Source organism: Culex quinquefasciatus, chromosome 2 (genome assembly GCF_015732765.1).
Source record: "Culex quinquefasciatus strain JHB chromosome 2, VPISU_Cqui_1.0_pri_paternal, whole genome shotgun sequence".
In the NCBI taxonomy this organism is placed as follows: domain Eukaryota; kingdom Metazoa; phylum Arthropoda; class Insecta; order Diptera; family Culicidae; genus Culex; species Culex quinquefasciatus.
The window spans coordinates 101,882,298-101,898,547 of record NC_051862.1 but is presented as its reverse complement, the minus strand read 5'-3'; the positions used below and the strand labels follow the sequence as shown (position 1 = coordinate 101,898,547).

The 16,250-nt window shown below is 38.4% G+C and overlaps 1 protein-coding gene across 1 annotated transcript in view; it reads left to right on the top strand.

Moving 5' to 3' along the window:
* The window catches only part of LOC119766132, a 29,528-nt gene that overhangs the window by 13,080 nt on the left and 198 nt on the right, over window positions 1-16,250 (top strand). The window lies entirely within an intron of this gene.

The window sequence follows — 16,250 nt, the reverse complement described above, 5'->3', positions numbered from 1 at the left end:
CGAAATTTCGCCCCATAGGAAAAAAGTTCAAAAACTTCAAATGAGGATAACTTTGATTTTTCCCGACCAAAGATTTTCGTTCGCCCCGCAAATGAACGGGGATGTTCTACACTTTCATATGTATATGACAGTTTTCTTGCTATTTCTCAAAAAATACTACCACCCTGAAAAAGACGCCGTGCTTAAACAAAGGTTGAGGGGTCCTTTCAAAGGACACGGTAAGGTTAGGTTGGCACTGGGTTTACGGCTTTGGCAAGTTACCTGCTATCCGACTGACTCAGACACTGTCAGTCTGTTCGGTTACGGGTCTTCCGGGCAAATAGACCGAATCCCGGTTCTTGCCTTTGCAAGTCATCTCCGGTATTGCCGCCTACCAGGCATCTGTCATTCGCTGCTACCAATCGGCTACCAACGCCTGTAGTCTCGTTCTAGTGGGGTAGCAATCGTGGGGGTATGGAACTGGCTGCGTACTGCTAGGGTGTCTTGGCTTTTGTTTGCCCTAGCCAGTGGGAGTAGTGAAGCTCCGCCCAATAACTTAAGCTTTTTCCTGCATTTTAGCACATATATTTAACGCGAAACAAACAGAGCCACTGTAACGATTGGGTCAGGAACTGCCATCGGTTACATTTCAAATTGCCATATCTTGGAATATATAGGGCAAAAGTTGACTGCAGTTTTTAAAAGAAACGCTGAATTTAATGGCGTCTTCAGCTTTTTTTTTTTTTGAATAAAACATTGGTGCACTTTTCGCAATTGAATACTTTAGATGCATTTTTCTCAATACACATGCAGTTTAATTATAAATAAAACCAAAATAAAACATAATCATCATCTATTTAATTGTTGGGCAAGTCGAAATCTCTTGAGATATCGAATTTATAAACTAGCAGTAGCAAAATTTACCTACATCCATCCCAGCATCCATTTTTTTCAATTGTTATCAAAGTTTTTTTTTTTACTTTTTTGAAATATTTTTGAGTGTGAGTGAAAGTTGAATTTTTGTCATGGCGTCAGCGATACAAGTCTTTTTTAAATATTTTTCTGAGAGCGTATTTCGTGAAAGTTGAGTTTTTCTCTCGCCGTCAACGATCAAAGTTTTTGCCTTCCTCACCTTACTGAGGAAAGGTTATAAAATTACTCGAAATATGAGCTTCTAAATAAGACCTCCTAGACCCACCTTCATGTATACCTATCGACTCAGAATCAAATTCTAAGCAAATGTATGTGTGTGTGGTGGGATGTTGATCAAAAAATTGTCACTCGATTATCTCGAGACTGAAAATCTTACAATCCTATCAAAAGTTATAAGCACTTAAGTGTTATTTATGCAATTTTTGGGGGCCGGATCTCAGATATTTTGATGAAAACGTTGTCCGGATCTCTCATGCGACCTATCGTTGGATAGATCATCAAAAGACCTGTCCAATTCGTCCAAGACAATGAAGATCTGACAACCCTATCAAAAGTTATAAGCACTTAAGTGTTATTTATGCACTTGAAACTAATGGCTTGATCAGTTGTCAAGGAGGGCTAACTCATTCCATTTTTTCAGGGCAGAGACCATTTATTAAAAGGTAGTCGTAGACCTGAGCTACTGACTACTCATCATCTCAGGGTCGGCATTACTACTAAGCGATTCAAGAGAGACTCGGAAAGGAAATAAAAATCAAGAACCACACTTTTCTTATTTAAATCGTGTATTTTGTATTTCGTGTAAAAAGTGTGTATGTGTGTGTTTAGTGTAGCACTTCAGGGACAAACGTACCGTTTTACCAGCAGCAGCTTCTCCGGGGTTCCGCTCCTTGCATTGGCCGGTCACAGGAGCGTCCTCAACTGTGCCGCCGGAAGTCCCGTGGGGGGGGGGGGGGCGTCTTCGTTGCAGCCGAATAACGGTTGACGGCTGTTGTTGTTGCTGCGCTGGAAACCGCGAGGCAAGGTCGAGCGGGCGTTGCCGATCCTTCCTACGGCAGGCGTCTTCCCTCGTTGTCTTAATCGGCGGACCTGGCTTCCAACAATCCGGTCGCGCCGAGAGGGGGAATCTCCTTTGCGTTTATGGCGCCGCGCGCCAGAGATTGTCGTGGTCCTTGACGGGAAACGTAGCCAACGGCACTCTGCACTTACAGGGCTAGGTTGACCAAACCCGTACGGGGTCGAGTTCCGGAGCGGGAGAGTAACTTCCGCGGGAACTTCCTCCAGAAGGCCAAGACGTGTCCAGCACAAAGTTGCGGTACTGGCACCTGGATCCTCAACTACACCGCACGGACGCCTGATTCTTGTCCCGCTCGTGTGGATCAATCGGACCGCGCACTGGACTCACAATCCAGAGGTTGCTGGTTCGTGTTTTTGAACACGAAAAAATGAGTTTCCCTGTATATATCAAGGAAATAACCAGTTATATAGTTGATAACAGATATGTTAACGTATATTCAACAATTTTTATTGATTTTTGACAGACTTTCTTGCCAAATAGTCCAGATTACTATAGAGAATTTGCAGACACATGTCGCCACCTATGAACAAATAGCGTAAACCTATGATTTTTTGAAAAAATGTGTTTTTTCCTTCATAATCAACATTTTTATAAAACTTATGCCGGATTCGGATGAGAAAAATTATTTCCAACAATTTGGTGTACAACTTTCCAATATTTGTTTGATTTTTCTATGAGAAAACTGTAAATTTAGAAAAAGATAGTAATTTGGACTATTCGGCAAGAAAGTCTGTCAAAAATCAATAAAAATTGTTGAATATACATTAACACATCTGTTATCTACTATATAACTGTTTATTTCTTTGATATATACGGGGAAACTCATTTTTTCGTGTTTCAAAACATGTTTTTTAAAGAAAAAATTCACACATTTTTGCGCGCCCAAAAATTGATGTTCAATATTTTAAAGCAAATAATTTTTCTCGTCTTTTGCAACCAGTATTATTAAGATTGATGCAGGGAATCATGAGAATTAAGCGATTTTGTACATAAATCCAGCAGAAAGGAATACGATTTTTGGCAAGTAACCTCATTTTGGCGCCACCTACATTTGAAACACAGTCGCGCTGCAAAACCTCAATCTTTTTCTAAATTTACAGTTTTCTCATAGAAAAATCAAACAAATATTGGAAAGTTGTACACCAAATTGTTGGAAATAATTTTTCTCATCCGAATCCGGCATAAGTTTTATAAAAATGTTGATTATGATGGAAAAAACACATTTTTTCAAAAAAAAACATAGGTTTACGCTATTTGTTCATAGGTGGCGACATGTGTATTTTAGCTTTGCTGCAAATCCTCTATGGCGAGAGGATGAAGTAGATGAGGCAAATGATGGAGAGAAGAAAAGTGGAGCTCAGGACGAGGAAGGTTCGCAGAAGGAACCGGAAGCGGCTGTACTAGCGGAAGATGTCCAAAAGTCAGAAGATGCTGCCCCTAAGGAAGAGGCAAAATTTATGCAATCAGTTAGAATTTGGACGAATGTATTTTTGACTGTATTTTTTGTACGGTTAAGATTTGCAAAATAAATAACTAACTCTAGTTAGAAAATATTTTTCAATTTTCGTGTTGTCGCTTATCAAACAAATCAATGAAATTTTGTTTTACGTGGATTCCGTGTGGTCGCAATTGGTCATCAGCTGTTACAACTTGTCGCTGAATGCAGTTAACTTCCGAATCGAACGTTCTGTGGTGTTTGTTGTCTCAAAAGTTAGAAGAAGCGTTTTCATCAGGATGATCTACTGTACGTCACACGCCATGGCGGAAGGCAATTATTATTGAAATTGAATGTACAGTCATCCCACATATTCGGAACACCCACAAATTCGGAACACTGTTGTCGTAATTTGTCAATAGAATGCAAAATGCAACTTTTCTGCCGACCCTGCTATTTTTAGGGCCTTTATTTGGACACTCTCTTGCTATTTCACCAGTAAAAGGAATACTTTTTAAACAAAAATTGAATTGCTGCCTCCAAATTGCATGTTCCATGATTGTGGGATGTTATTGTGTCTCCCACAATTGTGGAACACCTGAATTTAACTGATATTTTCACAAAAAAGTTATCAGACCATTCATAAAACATTACTAAGCATGAGTTTTATTGGTTTCAGAGTGCAATGTTATTATTTTGTAAAAAAATATGTACTCCTGGAGAGAAAACAAAGTTTGTTTACATCGTAAGAAAAAAGTGTTCCGAATTTGTGGATTTCAAGGGTCAATGTTATTCTATGAAAACTTGATATAAAACGTAAAAACGTACAGCCGGTCTATACATCAATCGAAAGATCGCAAGAAAAGCTTTCACATGAAGGTAAAAGCAAATCATTATGTTCAATTATCGATTTTATATGATTTGTTGAACATTGGCCGATCTGTAAACTGTTCCGAATATGAGGGATGACTGTACCTAAAATGTTTTTTCGTTGAAAGTTAGCTGAGGGGGTCTCTTTTCGATATCTGTTACCTAGAAAATATTTCACCCAGGGATTTTCGATTTTTTGTCATTTTCAGTTTTTTTACTGCATAAATGGAGGCGCACGGTACTTTTGGTTACTTTGCGGTTGCACAGCACCTCCCAAATGCTTTTAATTGCAATGGATACTGATCAAAGGGGTCGTCCATAAAATATTTCACAATATGCAATGCTGTAGAGCAGTGATTCTCAACGGGGGTACCGGGCCTACTTGATTTACATGGTAGGGGACCAGCCTAGAAGAAGTTTGAGAATCGCTGCTGTAGAGCGAACAATTTTATTTATTTGAGCCATATTGGTTCGATTTCCATCTGCTCCAACCTTCCATCGGATGAGGAAGTAAAATGTCGGTCCCGGCCTTGGTTGTTAGGCCGTTAAGTCATTCCAGGTGTAGGAGTCGTCTCCATGCCATAAGTACAAACAACACACCAAACCAAGCCTACTCCGGTGGAATCGCTGGCGGCGTTTGGACTCGCAATCCAAAGGTCGTCAGTTCAAACACTGGGGTGGAAGGTTCCTTGGAGTAGAAAGAGGTTTGGGTACTCTCCCCATTCAAGCCTTCGGACTCCTAGGTTCGCGCAGAAACTTGTAATAGAGACCACAAAAGACCCGGGGGTCGTTAACGTGGATGGTTTGATTTTTTGATTTTCAAATGTTTTTGTCGTACCTCACGGCGTCTTTTTCAGGGGGGTAGTATTTTTTGAGAAATAGCAAAAAAAACTGTCATATACAAATGAAAGTGTGGAATATCCCCGTTCATTTGCGGGGCGAACGAAAATCTTTGGTCGGGAAAAATCAAAGTTATCCTCATTTGAAGTTTTTGAACTTTTTTCCTATGGGGCGAAATTTCGTCTATTTCAATTTAGTATTGTTATAAGATTACATGGGCATGATTTATGGTTCAGATCATATGATTTCTTATGGGAAATGATGCAAGGAACATTTTTCCTCAAGCACGCAAAGTGATTGAAAATAAGGGAAAAAAGTTATAAAGGTTTTATTGAAAATTTGGGAGATTTTCTGATAAAATTGCACACCCCTTTCCCAAAAACCACAATGTTTTTGATATTCAGATCATTATTTCGATGAATTCTTTTTTGAGAAATGTTTCTGGACCCATTGAGTATATAAATCACTACAGAAAAGTGTAATTGGTTGGGTTTATGCTCAACTGTATGTCACATTTATGAATTTTGGATTTTACCGAATCAACATATTTTTGTGTGTTTTGGTTATAAAATCATTTATGTTATTACCAATAATTGAAAGTTCATCTCTGTAGTTTCAATACAAATAATATAGCCCAAATGGAAATACAAATTAACAAAAGGCATAGAAATAGAAATCCTGTGAGCATGAGCATGAGCATGAGAGACCACCCATGGTTGTCCTTTTCCGTTGCTGAACAGGACCGTAATATCCTATCAATACAAATGACCATACGCTTAAACGATCTAATGGTGTTTCCCTTATCAACAGCATGTATGAATGCGTTGAAAAGATAAAACATCAAGATCATTAAAACTAGATCTGAAGCAAATAGGTAACAGTCATTGGCCACCAACGGCGCCCGCCATGTCAGTTTGTAGATCTCGGGGGATTGGGACGGGAATGTTAGTTAGCACAGGTTGCTACAAAGGGTGGGTTCTATACGATATCCACACCCCCACGTGTGCCGGAAAACTACTTCTACTTGGGATTTTGTTAGTGGGAAAGGGTAATGGCCAGGATTCATCATAGAGGATGATGATGCGACCCAATAATCAATAAATTTTGTTTAATGATGTGATGTATTATGCATTCTCAAGGCAAACAGTCGGAGGATGCGGATGAGATTATTCTCGGTTATTTGGTGTTGAGTTAAGCATAAATGATTCAATCTTAGACAGCCGGCTGTGGAAAGATAAAACCAAAGAAATACACACACAATCGGGGGGAAAACAAAGACGGCAACGAAAATCCGACGTGTTGACCGCGACGCGTACCGTTCAAATTCTCCAAAGCAACTCGGAATAGAAATAGAAACCCTGTGATTGTATTTACACTGCATGTCTCAATTAGATAAAAAAAAATTCATGTGGACCATGTACTCACAAAAAAAGTGGAAACTTAATGTAAACGGTACATTTTATAACCAAAACACACAAAAATATGTTGATTCGGTGAAATCCAAAATTCATAAATGTGACATAGAGTTGAGCATAAACCCAACCAATTACACTTTTCTTAAATTTTGATTTTTTCTGCTAATCGGTTGTGCTGAAATTAGTCGAGTTAGGCATATGCAACTCACTGTGTAAGGATACCAAGGGTACTGGAAATAGAAAATAAAATGAAAATTCAAACTTAAAATATATACAAAAAAGTTATTTGATGTTTGATAAACTTAACTCATAAAACAAACATAATACAAGGCATTGATTGAACTCAAAATTAAAAGAAAGTAAAAATGTAAAAAAAACAAATTAAGGTACAAAACGTGTCGGACTTTTCAAAGGGGGTAGCTAGCGTGACAATGTGTGGCGTAGGGGGGAGGGGGTTAATTTTTGCAGATTTTAGTGTGCCATACTTTATGGACGCCTCATAGTAAAAAAATGTTATTATCTTTGTTAAATAAATTAGGGGAATGAGGGAGGGGGGTTGTAAGGGTGGGTGGTGCCTTAAGTATTGTGAAATATTTCATGGACGGCCTCTTGATCAGTATCAATTAAAAGCATTTGGGAGGTGCTGTGCAACCGCAAAGTAACCAAAAGCACAGATAACAGATGTACATTTAGGCTCTTACTTGTGGGTAAACACTGTTGCACTAAAAAAATGCGTTGCATACAATCTTGTGACAAAGAAATTAGAGTGTGCAGGATACGCTTGGCAGCGCCACCGTCACGGCTGAGAATACTTGACTTAACAATGAAAAAGGCTCAAGAATTCCTAAAGAAAATAAATGTTAACCTCGTTTAAATAGAAAATTCCCTTCTGTATAATTCCAGTTGACTAAAAATAATGCAAAAATGCATAAACATTAACGAAAACCTAACAGAAATTTCATTTCAAAATGATTTTGCAAGCGACAACATAAAATAGTCCCTTTACACCTCGCTTTACACATGTTATGTCCGATTTCATTTTGTTTACCTTCTTTGGCGCTTAAAATTACAACCCTCTGATGAAGGACAGTTAGACACATGGCTGATATACAGCCTTGAGTTAGACATTGGTTTGATGTCGTTCGTACGGAATGTTTTAGGTAGTGATTAGATGGTCCAAAGTTCTGCTAATGTAGGCCATCATGATTTTGGAAGTGGCGCTATCTAGGCGGATGGTGCACACCCTAGCTCTTTTCAACGTATTTTGGTTTGAATTTTTACACATGTTTTTCAATGCTGTTTGTTCAATGATATACATCTGTTCTCTGTGCCAAAAGTACCGTGTGCCTCCATTTATACAGTTAAAAACTGAAAATGACAAAAAATCGAAAATCCCTCGGTGAAATCTTTTCTAGGTCACAGATATTGAAAAGGGACCCCCTCAGCTACCTTTCTACGAAAAAAAAAATGTTAGGTACATTCAATTTCAATAATAATTGCCTTCCGCCATGGCGTGCGGGGCACTGACACTCTTCGAGTACGGGCACATTGTCGGAGGTGAATGAGTAACGTGATGCTACATCACAGCTGAAGTTAAAATGACTACTGTTTTCACCCATACTGTGTAATCCCTGGTAACCAGCTGATGTCAGCAATGCAATGGGCAGGGCTTCAAATAATTTACCTGTGTGACAAATAACCAAACATGAACATGAACAAACTCTTCCCGCTTTTTGACCACACACCAGAGCAATGATGGTCCCGGAAAACTACAAATGGTGCACAAAAAAAATCCAGGAAGCCAACCAGGCTAATTGGGTCCTAAAATGAAGCTTTGATTGCTGTATACAGCTATAAAGCTTATTTTTCTGAGTACAATGACCCTTTGTACGACAACAAAGAGTTTAAAATGGATTTTTAAATCAATTTTGAAAAATAAACCTCGCGGTCCTTCTTGACAGAAAAGGTCCTACTTGACAGCTCTTTCCTGTAGTAAACTAAAACTCAAGCTAAAACTGGTAAACTTAAAATGTCGTCAAACGACCATTTTCTGCAAATTTACAAACCAGACTCAAGATCTGTCGTCCCCGACGAAAGTCTTACGACCCGACCGGTTCAAGCACACCCACACACGCTCAAGCGCCGCGCGTTTCCGAACCGACGTTTTGCCGACGTTCATCGGCTTCGCAACCATCGGTCTTTACCGCTCTCTTCAATTTCTCTCTCTTTCTTTTCCAACGCTTCACGTTGCGCAGACATACCCAACCCAGACGAAGCACTCACACTCAATCAGCCATACATGCGTTGCTGACCCTTTTCATGACACACGAGGTTGCACTCGCGTCGTGTGCGTCGTCGTAACAATCGAATTTCGACTCTAACATTTTAAACGGTCATAGTTTATATATATTACATATTATTCATTTGATAATTTAATCAATTAAGTTTATTTTTTTGCATCATTCCTTATCTTTGTCTTATTCTCTACATTTCCAAGGGGACCATAGTTGATCCATCGAAAAAATGTTGTCTTGTCAACTTTTTTTTGCATTAAAACAAAAAAAAGTGATCAGAAATGATTTTTAAGCGTGTTTTTTATCGCTGTGCATCAAAATTTACATAGGGCTTTAGGACCCTATTGAAGTGAAGATAGAATCTAAAATAAATAAAAAATTGGGAAAAGATATGTTGGACAGTTCAGTTTTCGAAGAAGTCTCGACAAGCTAATGAATAAATATAAAAACCTCTGAGAAATTGGAAGTCAATAGGATCACCCACACCCATCCTTGACGCCTCTAGGAATTTTTTGTTACACATTTCTGATAGTTGTGTTTTTCTTTTCTTTTTTTTTCTTTTCTTTAGCAAATCACAAGGTCAGCATATATTGTTGCAGCACAAACAGGAGCAACTCAATTTCAAGAATACCCAGAGATTGTCAAAAACACCAGCAAAGAAAATCAGCAGAAAAGATCTCTGAAATTCACAAAAAATCCTTCACTGATACACGAAAACGATGACATTTACCAAGGTGTTGTTGGGCGACCTGGTATTGATTTCCCAATATTAACGAAAATACCAATAACGAACTTCGACTGCGTGCAATATGGCAACGGATATTTTGCAGATTTGGACACAAAATGTCAGGTATATGGTTTATGTCTACAAACCCCATCCACCTTCTCCTCCCATTTTAGAAGAATTATACTGAAAAATCAGGAGGCAAACAATATTTTTTCCTCAAACCTTAAAATCAATTCGAATATCTCTTTGCTTTTTTTTTGACAAAGGACTTTGTCTTAAAGCTCTATCTGCGGTGTCAATGATTTTTTTTTTTCGAAAATGTAGCGTAACCGTCGCATGCCCTCGGCGTGACATTCTGTTTCTGTTGCGTGGCTGCCGTGCCAACTATTTAGGCTAAAAGTTAGCCTCTGGAGGATTTTGTGTCCATCAGACTTTTATCCGAGCTTTAAGCAAAGACGGACCTTACGTTGAGATTTTTTTACACACACACACACACACACACACACACACACACACACACACACACACACACACACACACACACACACACACACACACACACACACACACACACATATATATATATATATATATATATATATATATATATATATATATATATATATATATATATATATATATATATATATATATATATATATATATATATATATATATATATATATATACAGTAGCCTGTCCCATTTTGAGGTCATGTCGAGGAATTTCAGGTGCTCACTTCTTAAATGATAGATTATGATGTTAGGAACAATGTTTTCTTAGACAAGAAAAAATAATAAAATACTTCCTCGCACCCCCTAGTCAATTTACTAAAAAAAGTCACTTTTTTGAACAAATTTTTCAAAATCGCTTGGAATCAATACAAAAACTGCTTCGATCAGGTGTGTATTATCTTCAAACGATAGGTTTTGTCCATAGATTAAGATGCACTATCAATATTGGACCAAAATTTAAGTTTTTGGACTCTCCCAGGCGGATTTGTGTCGAAAAAATCGCATTTTTTCGAAACTTTTTTCAGAAATGTTCATTTAATTTAGGGTAGCCTATTTTTCCCAGTAAAACCAATACATGCAGCTTGTAGGAAATTTCATGGCGAACATTTTTCCCTCTGAGAAAATCCAATTTCGACACTCCAGAGCCGAGATATTTGAGTTTTAGTGAGGAAAAAAGTGGCAATTTTCAAAATTTCTCAAAATTCAGAAGCAAGGCCTACTAATTACACGATGTAGCAAACATATGTCTCAAAGGTCAGGGTATGCTTTTTTATAGTAATTTTGGCCGCTGAATCCGAATCTGAAATCAAATTTCGTGTAAACAGTGATGTTTTGGAGTTACACCCTTTTGGAATGTTATTTGCGTGTTTAAGAGGCAGTTTTTGTAAATATTGCTCGGTTTGTTCTAGAGGTCGTATCGAGGTGCTCCGATTTGGATGAAACTTTCAGCGTTTGTTTGTCTATACATGAGATGAACTCATGCCAAATATGAGCCTCTACGACAAAGGGAAGTGGGGTAAAAACGGGCATTGAAGTTTGAATTTTCCGACGATTTCGAATATGACAAAAGTTAGACTAAAAACAGCCGCTATGGGACAATAACTAACGTTGTAAAATGTATGTTCTAGAAAAATCGAAAAACTATGAGGAAAACTGCGATTGGCCAAAAAGTTATTACCGTAGGCTTATAGTCCATGAAATTCCCTAACTTTTGAACTAAAAGAGTATGGGTGTTGCTGGCTGTTGCAAAAAGATATTGAGGTTTAAAAAAACCATTTCTAACAGTAATTAGCAAAAGCTATGAGAAAATGTTAAACCAATCCTGGATGTCTATGGCTCATTCATTTTGAAGTGCTTCAAAAGACCTTTCGAATGCATCAAAGAGAGTTGGAATTGATGAAGTTTTACTAAAATGCGAGCAATTTTAAGATTTTTATGTTTTTGGACCTCGAACTTCAATGCCCGTTTTACCCCACTTCCCTTTGTCGTAGAGGCTCATATTTGGCATGAGTTCATCTCATGTATAGACAAACAAACGCTGAAAGTTTCATCCAAATCGGAGCACCTCGATACGACCTCTAGAACAAACCGAGCAATATTTACAAAAACTGCCTCTTAAACACGCAAATAACATTCCGAAAGGGTGTAGCTCCAAAACATCACTGTTTACACGAAATTTGATTTCAGATTCGGATTCAGCGGCCAAAATTACTATAAAAAGCATACCCTGACCTTTGAGACATATGCTTGCTACATCGTGTAATTAGTAGGCCTTGCTTCTGAATTTTGAGAAATTTTGAAAATTGCCTCTTTTTCCTTACTAAAACACAAATATCTCGGCTCTGGAGTGTCGAAATTGGATTTTCTCAGAGGGAAAAATGTTCGCCATGAAATTTCCTACAAGCTGCATGCATTGGTTTCACTGGGAAAAATAGGCTACCCTAAATTAAATGAACATTTCTGAAAAAGTTTTGAAAAATGCGATTTTTCGACACAAATCCGCCTGGGAGAGTCCAAAACTTAAATTTTGGTCCAATATTGATAGTGCATCTTAATCTATGGACAAAAACCTATCGTTTGAAGATAATACACACCTGATCGAAGCAGTTTTGTATTGATTCCAAGCGATTTTAGAAAATTAGTTCAAAAAAGAGACTTTTTTTAGTAAATCGACTAGGGGGTGCGAGAAAGTATTTTATTATTTTTTCTTGTCTAAGAAAACATTGTTCCTAACATCATAATCTATCATTTAAGAAGTGAGCACCTGAAATTCCTCGACATGACCTCAAAATGGGACAGGCTAATATACAGCAATTCCATTTGAAAAGAGCCTAAACCAAAAAAAAGTTCTCCGATCGGGCTCAAAATTTTTCTGGGGGTTCCTTGGCCAAAATAATTAGACCCGTATTTTTTTGTTTGGCCATTAGGGTGGCCTACATCGTGCTAGGGTGGTTCAAAAAATGGCAATTTTCGTCATTTTTCGCAAAAACCACTTTTTTCTAAAAATCATATCTCCGCGCCATTTCATCCGATTTTAGCTTCTTAGACGCAAAAGAAAGGTGATGAGTTTGGCTATTTGGGAAAAATAGTAAAAAGTTCCAAAAATCTAGCTTAACTATTGAAAAAGTCGTATGAAAACTTAAAATGGCGTTTTGACCGTGTCTGGACCAAAGAGCCTATGTCTGAAAATATTTTTATCGGATTCCTCGGAAAATTTCACATAACATATCAAAAAATTGGCGATGTCGAACCGTACGTTTTGGAGATACGATTTTTTGAAAATAAAAACTGCGTTTTTCGACGCGCCACGCGCAAAAACGGGAAAATGACGAAATCGGCAAAAAATCAACTTTTTTCACTAAAACTGCGATAACTTTAAAATTTCAGCGATGACCTATACATGTCTGGGTACCAAAATTTTCGTAATTGAGAGACTTTTGGTACCATAACTTTTGGTACCATAACATCTATAGGTCATCGCTGAAATTTTAAAGTTATCGCAGTTTTAGTGGAAAAAGTTGATTTTTTGCCGATTTCGTCATTTTCCCGTTTTTGCGCGTCGCGCGCAGTTTTTCAAAATCATATCTCGAAACGTACGGTTCGACATCGCCAATTTTTGATATGTTATGTGAAATCCGATAAAATCGAACTCTTTGGTCAGACACGGTCAAACGCCATTTTAAGTTTTCATACGACTTTTCAATAGTTAGAGATTTTGGAACTTTCACCTTTCTTTGCGTCTAAGACAGCTAAAATCGGATGAAATGGCGCGGAGATATGATTTTAGAAAAAGTGGTTTTAAAAATGACGAAAATTGCCATTTTTGAACCACCTAGCACGATGTAGGCCACCTAATGGCCAAACAAAAATACGGGTCTAATTATTTTGGCCAAGGAACCCCAGAAAATTTTGAGCCCGATCGGAGAACTTTTTTTTTGGTTTAGGCTCTTTTCAAATGGAATTGCTGTATATATATATATATATATATATATATATATTGCACGATGTAGGTCACCCAATGGCCAAACAAAAAAATACGGGTCCAATTATTTGGGCCAGGGAACCCCCAGAAAAATTTTGAGCCCGATCGGAGAACTTTTTTTTCGGTTTAGGCTCTTCTAAACCAAAAAAAAAGTTCTCCGATCGGGCTCAAAATTTTTCTGGGGGTTCCCTGGCCAAAATAATTGGACCCGTATTTTTTTGTTTGGCCATTAGGGTGACCTACATCGTGCAAGGGTGGTTCGAAAAATGGCAATTTTCGTAATTTTTCGCAAAAACCACTTTTTTTTCTAAAAATCATATATCCGCGCCAATTCATCCGATTTTAGCTGTCTTACACGCAAAAGAAAGGTGATGAGTTTGGCTATTTGGGAAAAATAGTAAGAAGTTCCAAAAATCTAGCTTAACTATTGAAAAGGTCGTATGAAAACTTCAAATCGCGTTTTGACCGTGTCTGGACCAAAGAGCCTATGTCTGAAAATATTTTTGTCGGATTCCTCGGAAAATTTCACATAACATTTTAAAAAATTGGCGATGTCGAACCGTACGTTTCCAAGATATGATTTTTTGAAAATAAAAACTGAGTTTTTCGACGCGCCACGCGCAAAAACAGGAAAATGACGAAATCGGCAAAAAATCAACTTTTTTCACTAAAACTGCGATAACTAGTGCGTCCATCCCGGGAATTCCCGGGACAAAAATCCCGGGATTTTTCCAAAACCGGGAATTCCCGAATCCCGGGAATTTTCATAATTTGTCCCGGGAATTCCCGAAATTGAAAAAAATCAAATTTTGGTCTGAAAATTCAAATTTTGTTGTAGAAATAGATGAACAGTAAAATACATAGTAATCGATACGAACTTTAAAGCATTAAAATTTGTATTCGGCATATATCAGCTTTAATTTGACTGATAAGGGAAAATTGATTATAATTTAGTCATATATCCGCAAAATGCCTGGCGCAATAAATATTTTCTATTTAATTTTACGTATTTTTGAAGACTATTTATCAAATTTATATTTATGATATTAAAATTGAAAATTATCATCATAAATTATTTTTCATCAAGCTCCGGATTTTGGGGCAAGTAACGAAATAAGACAGCTATTTAAGAAAAAAAATTGCAACGTGTTTTGAATAACTTTGGTTAAAACAGGAACAGACAAAAACTTTAGTACACCGATTTCCAAATGTATTGCTCTGAAATCTCCTGTACCTTTTCAGCCTGTATTCCTGATTTTCCCTAGTTGACGTTAGTAACTTAAAGAGAATTATTAAAATATGTTTTATATAAAATATGTCGGATAACTTCCGTCCTCCGCGAATTCTTGATGACAAGTGAAAAAACCAGCTCGATCGTGAAGACGTGTTCTTGTAAATACTGATCGGAATAAAAGTTTGTTGGTAGGAAAAGTGAATTCCAAAAGTGTTTTCGATCACCCGGAGAAAAATCCCTTATACAGTCCACCCGAAGATCTAGTTGGGAGATTTGGCCCCAACATTTGGCCCTTACGAGCCGGATAGACAGTGCCTATCGTTCCGGTAAGTTCGTCGGAATCGGAGAATTCCGGAGTGTCGCGAGGAGTGAAGTGTCCGGAAGTCGCTAATCTCGGAGGGCGTTTCACGTGGCCAAGAACAGCGTGAAAGTGACGCGGTTGTGTGGAGGTTCCAGCAACGCGCGAGACAGTGCACCGGATGAGGTCGGATTGGCCGGTAGTGCGAAGTGTGGACAGTGGTCGCGATTGGCCACCGTAGCAGAACATTGCGTGGACGGTAGCGTTGCTACTCGAGCAAAAAAAGTGAAAAAGTGTTCGGTGAAAAGAGCGTGGGCCGCCATCTTGAAAACGCCAGCAAGAGAGTGTTCGGCGAGAAGAGAGCGTGCGCCGCCTTCTTGGAATCCGAAGAGAAAAAGTGAAAAGTGAGCTGCATCCCGGCGGATGTGGCGTAGTTTCCTGGGGTTGAACACCGAGCCGAAAGAATCTATCGGTATTGCCACGTTAATAGTTACGGTTATTGTTTGACCGCTGCAGGAGAGCTGACTCGTCATCGATCTGGTGGAGTTCTGCTGTTTAAGAAGAGGTGTTAGCTGTAAATCGACAATTAGCAACATTATTTTTACACCACGTTGCTGCTGGATCTCTTGTTTCCTTGTGGACCTTTTCGGAGTGACCACTCTGACAGCTGCTGTAATGGTCACTCACTGAAATGAACTCTAACCATTCAATGATAACACGTTCAACCTCGGTGAACTCACTTATCAGCTTGGACGGCATTACTTTGAAAAGATCTCGCAGCGATCTTAACCAGGGCAGTGAGATGGGTGAAGTCACCGATTTGGCTGATCTGTGGTCCAAAATCCATGGAATGTTTTCGAGCTCTGCCACAATCATGGAAGAAAAATTCAACACTATCGAATCCAAAATTGACTCCTGCAAAACGGATCTCGAGGAGCGTATTGGTGGCATCGAGCTCAAGCTTGCCGAGTTGCGGAACGAGTGCCACTCGAGTGTTCAAAACATCGCTCAAACTGTGGACGTCTTGCGCCACGACCTGGATATTACTGCAGAGGGCATCAATCGACTTGGTAGATCTCAAGATATACTCATCTCTGGGGTTCCCTACATACAAAATGAAAATTTGCTCGGTCTGTTCAGGAATATGGCAA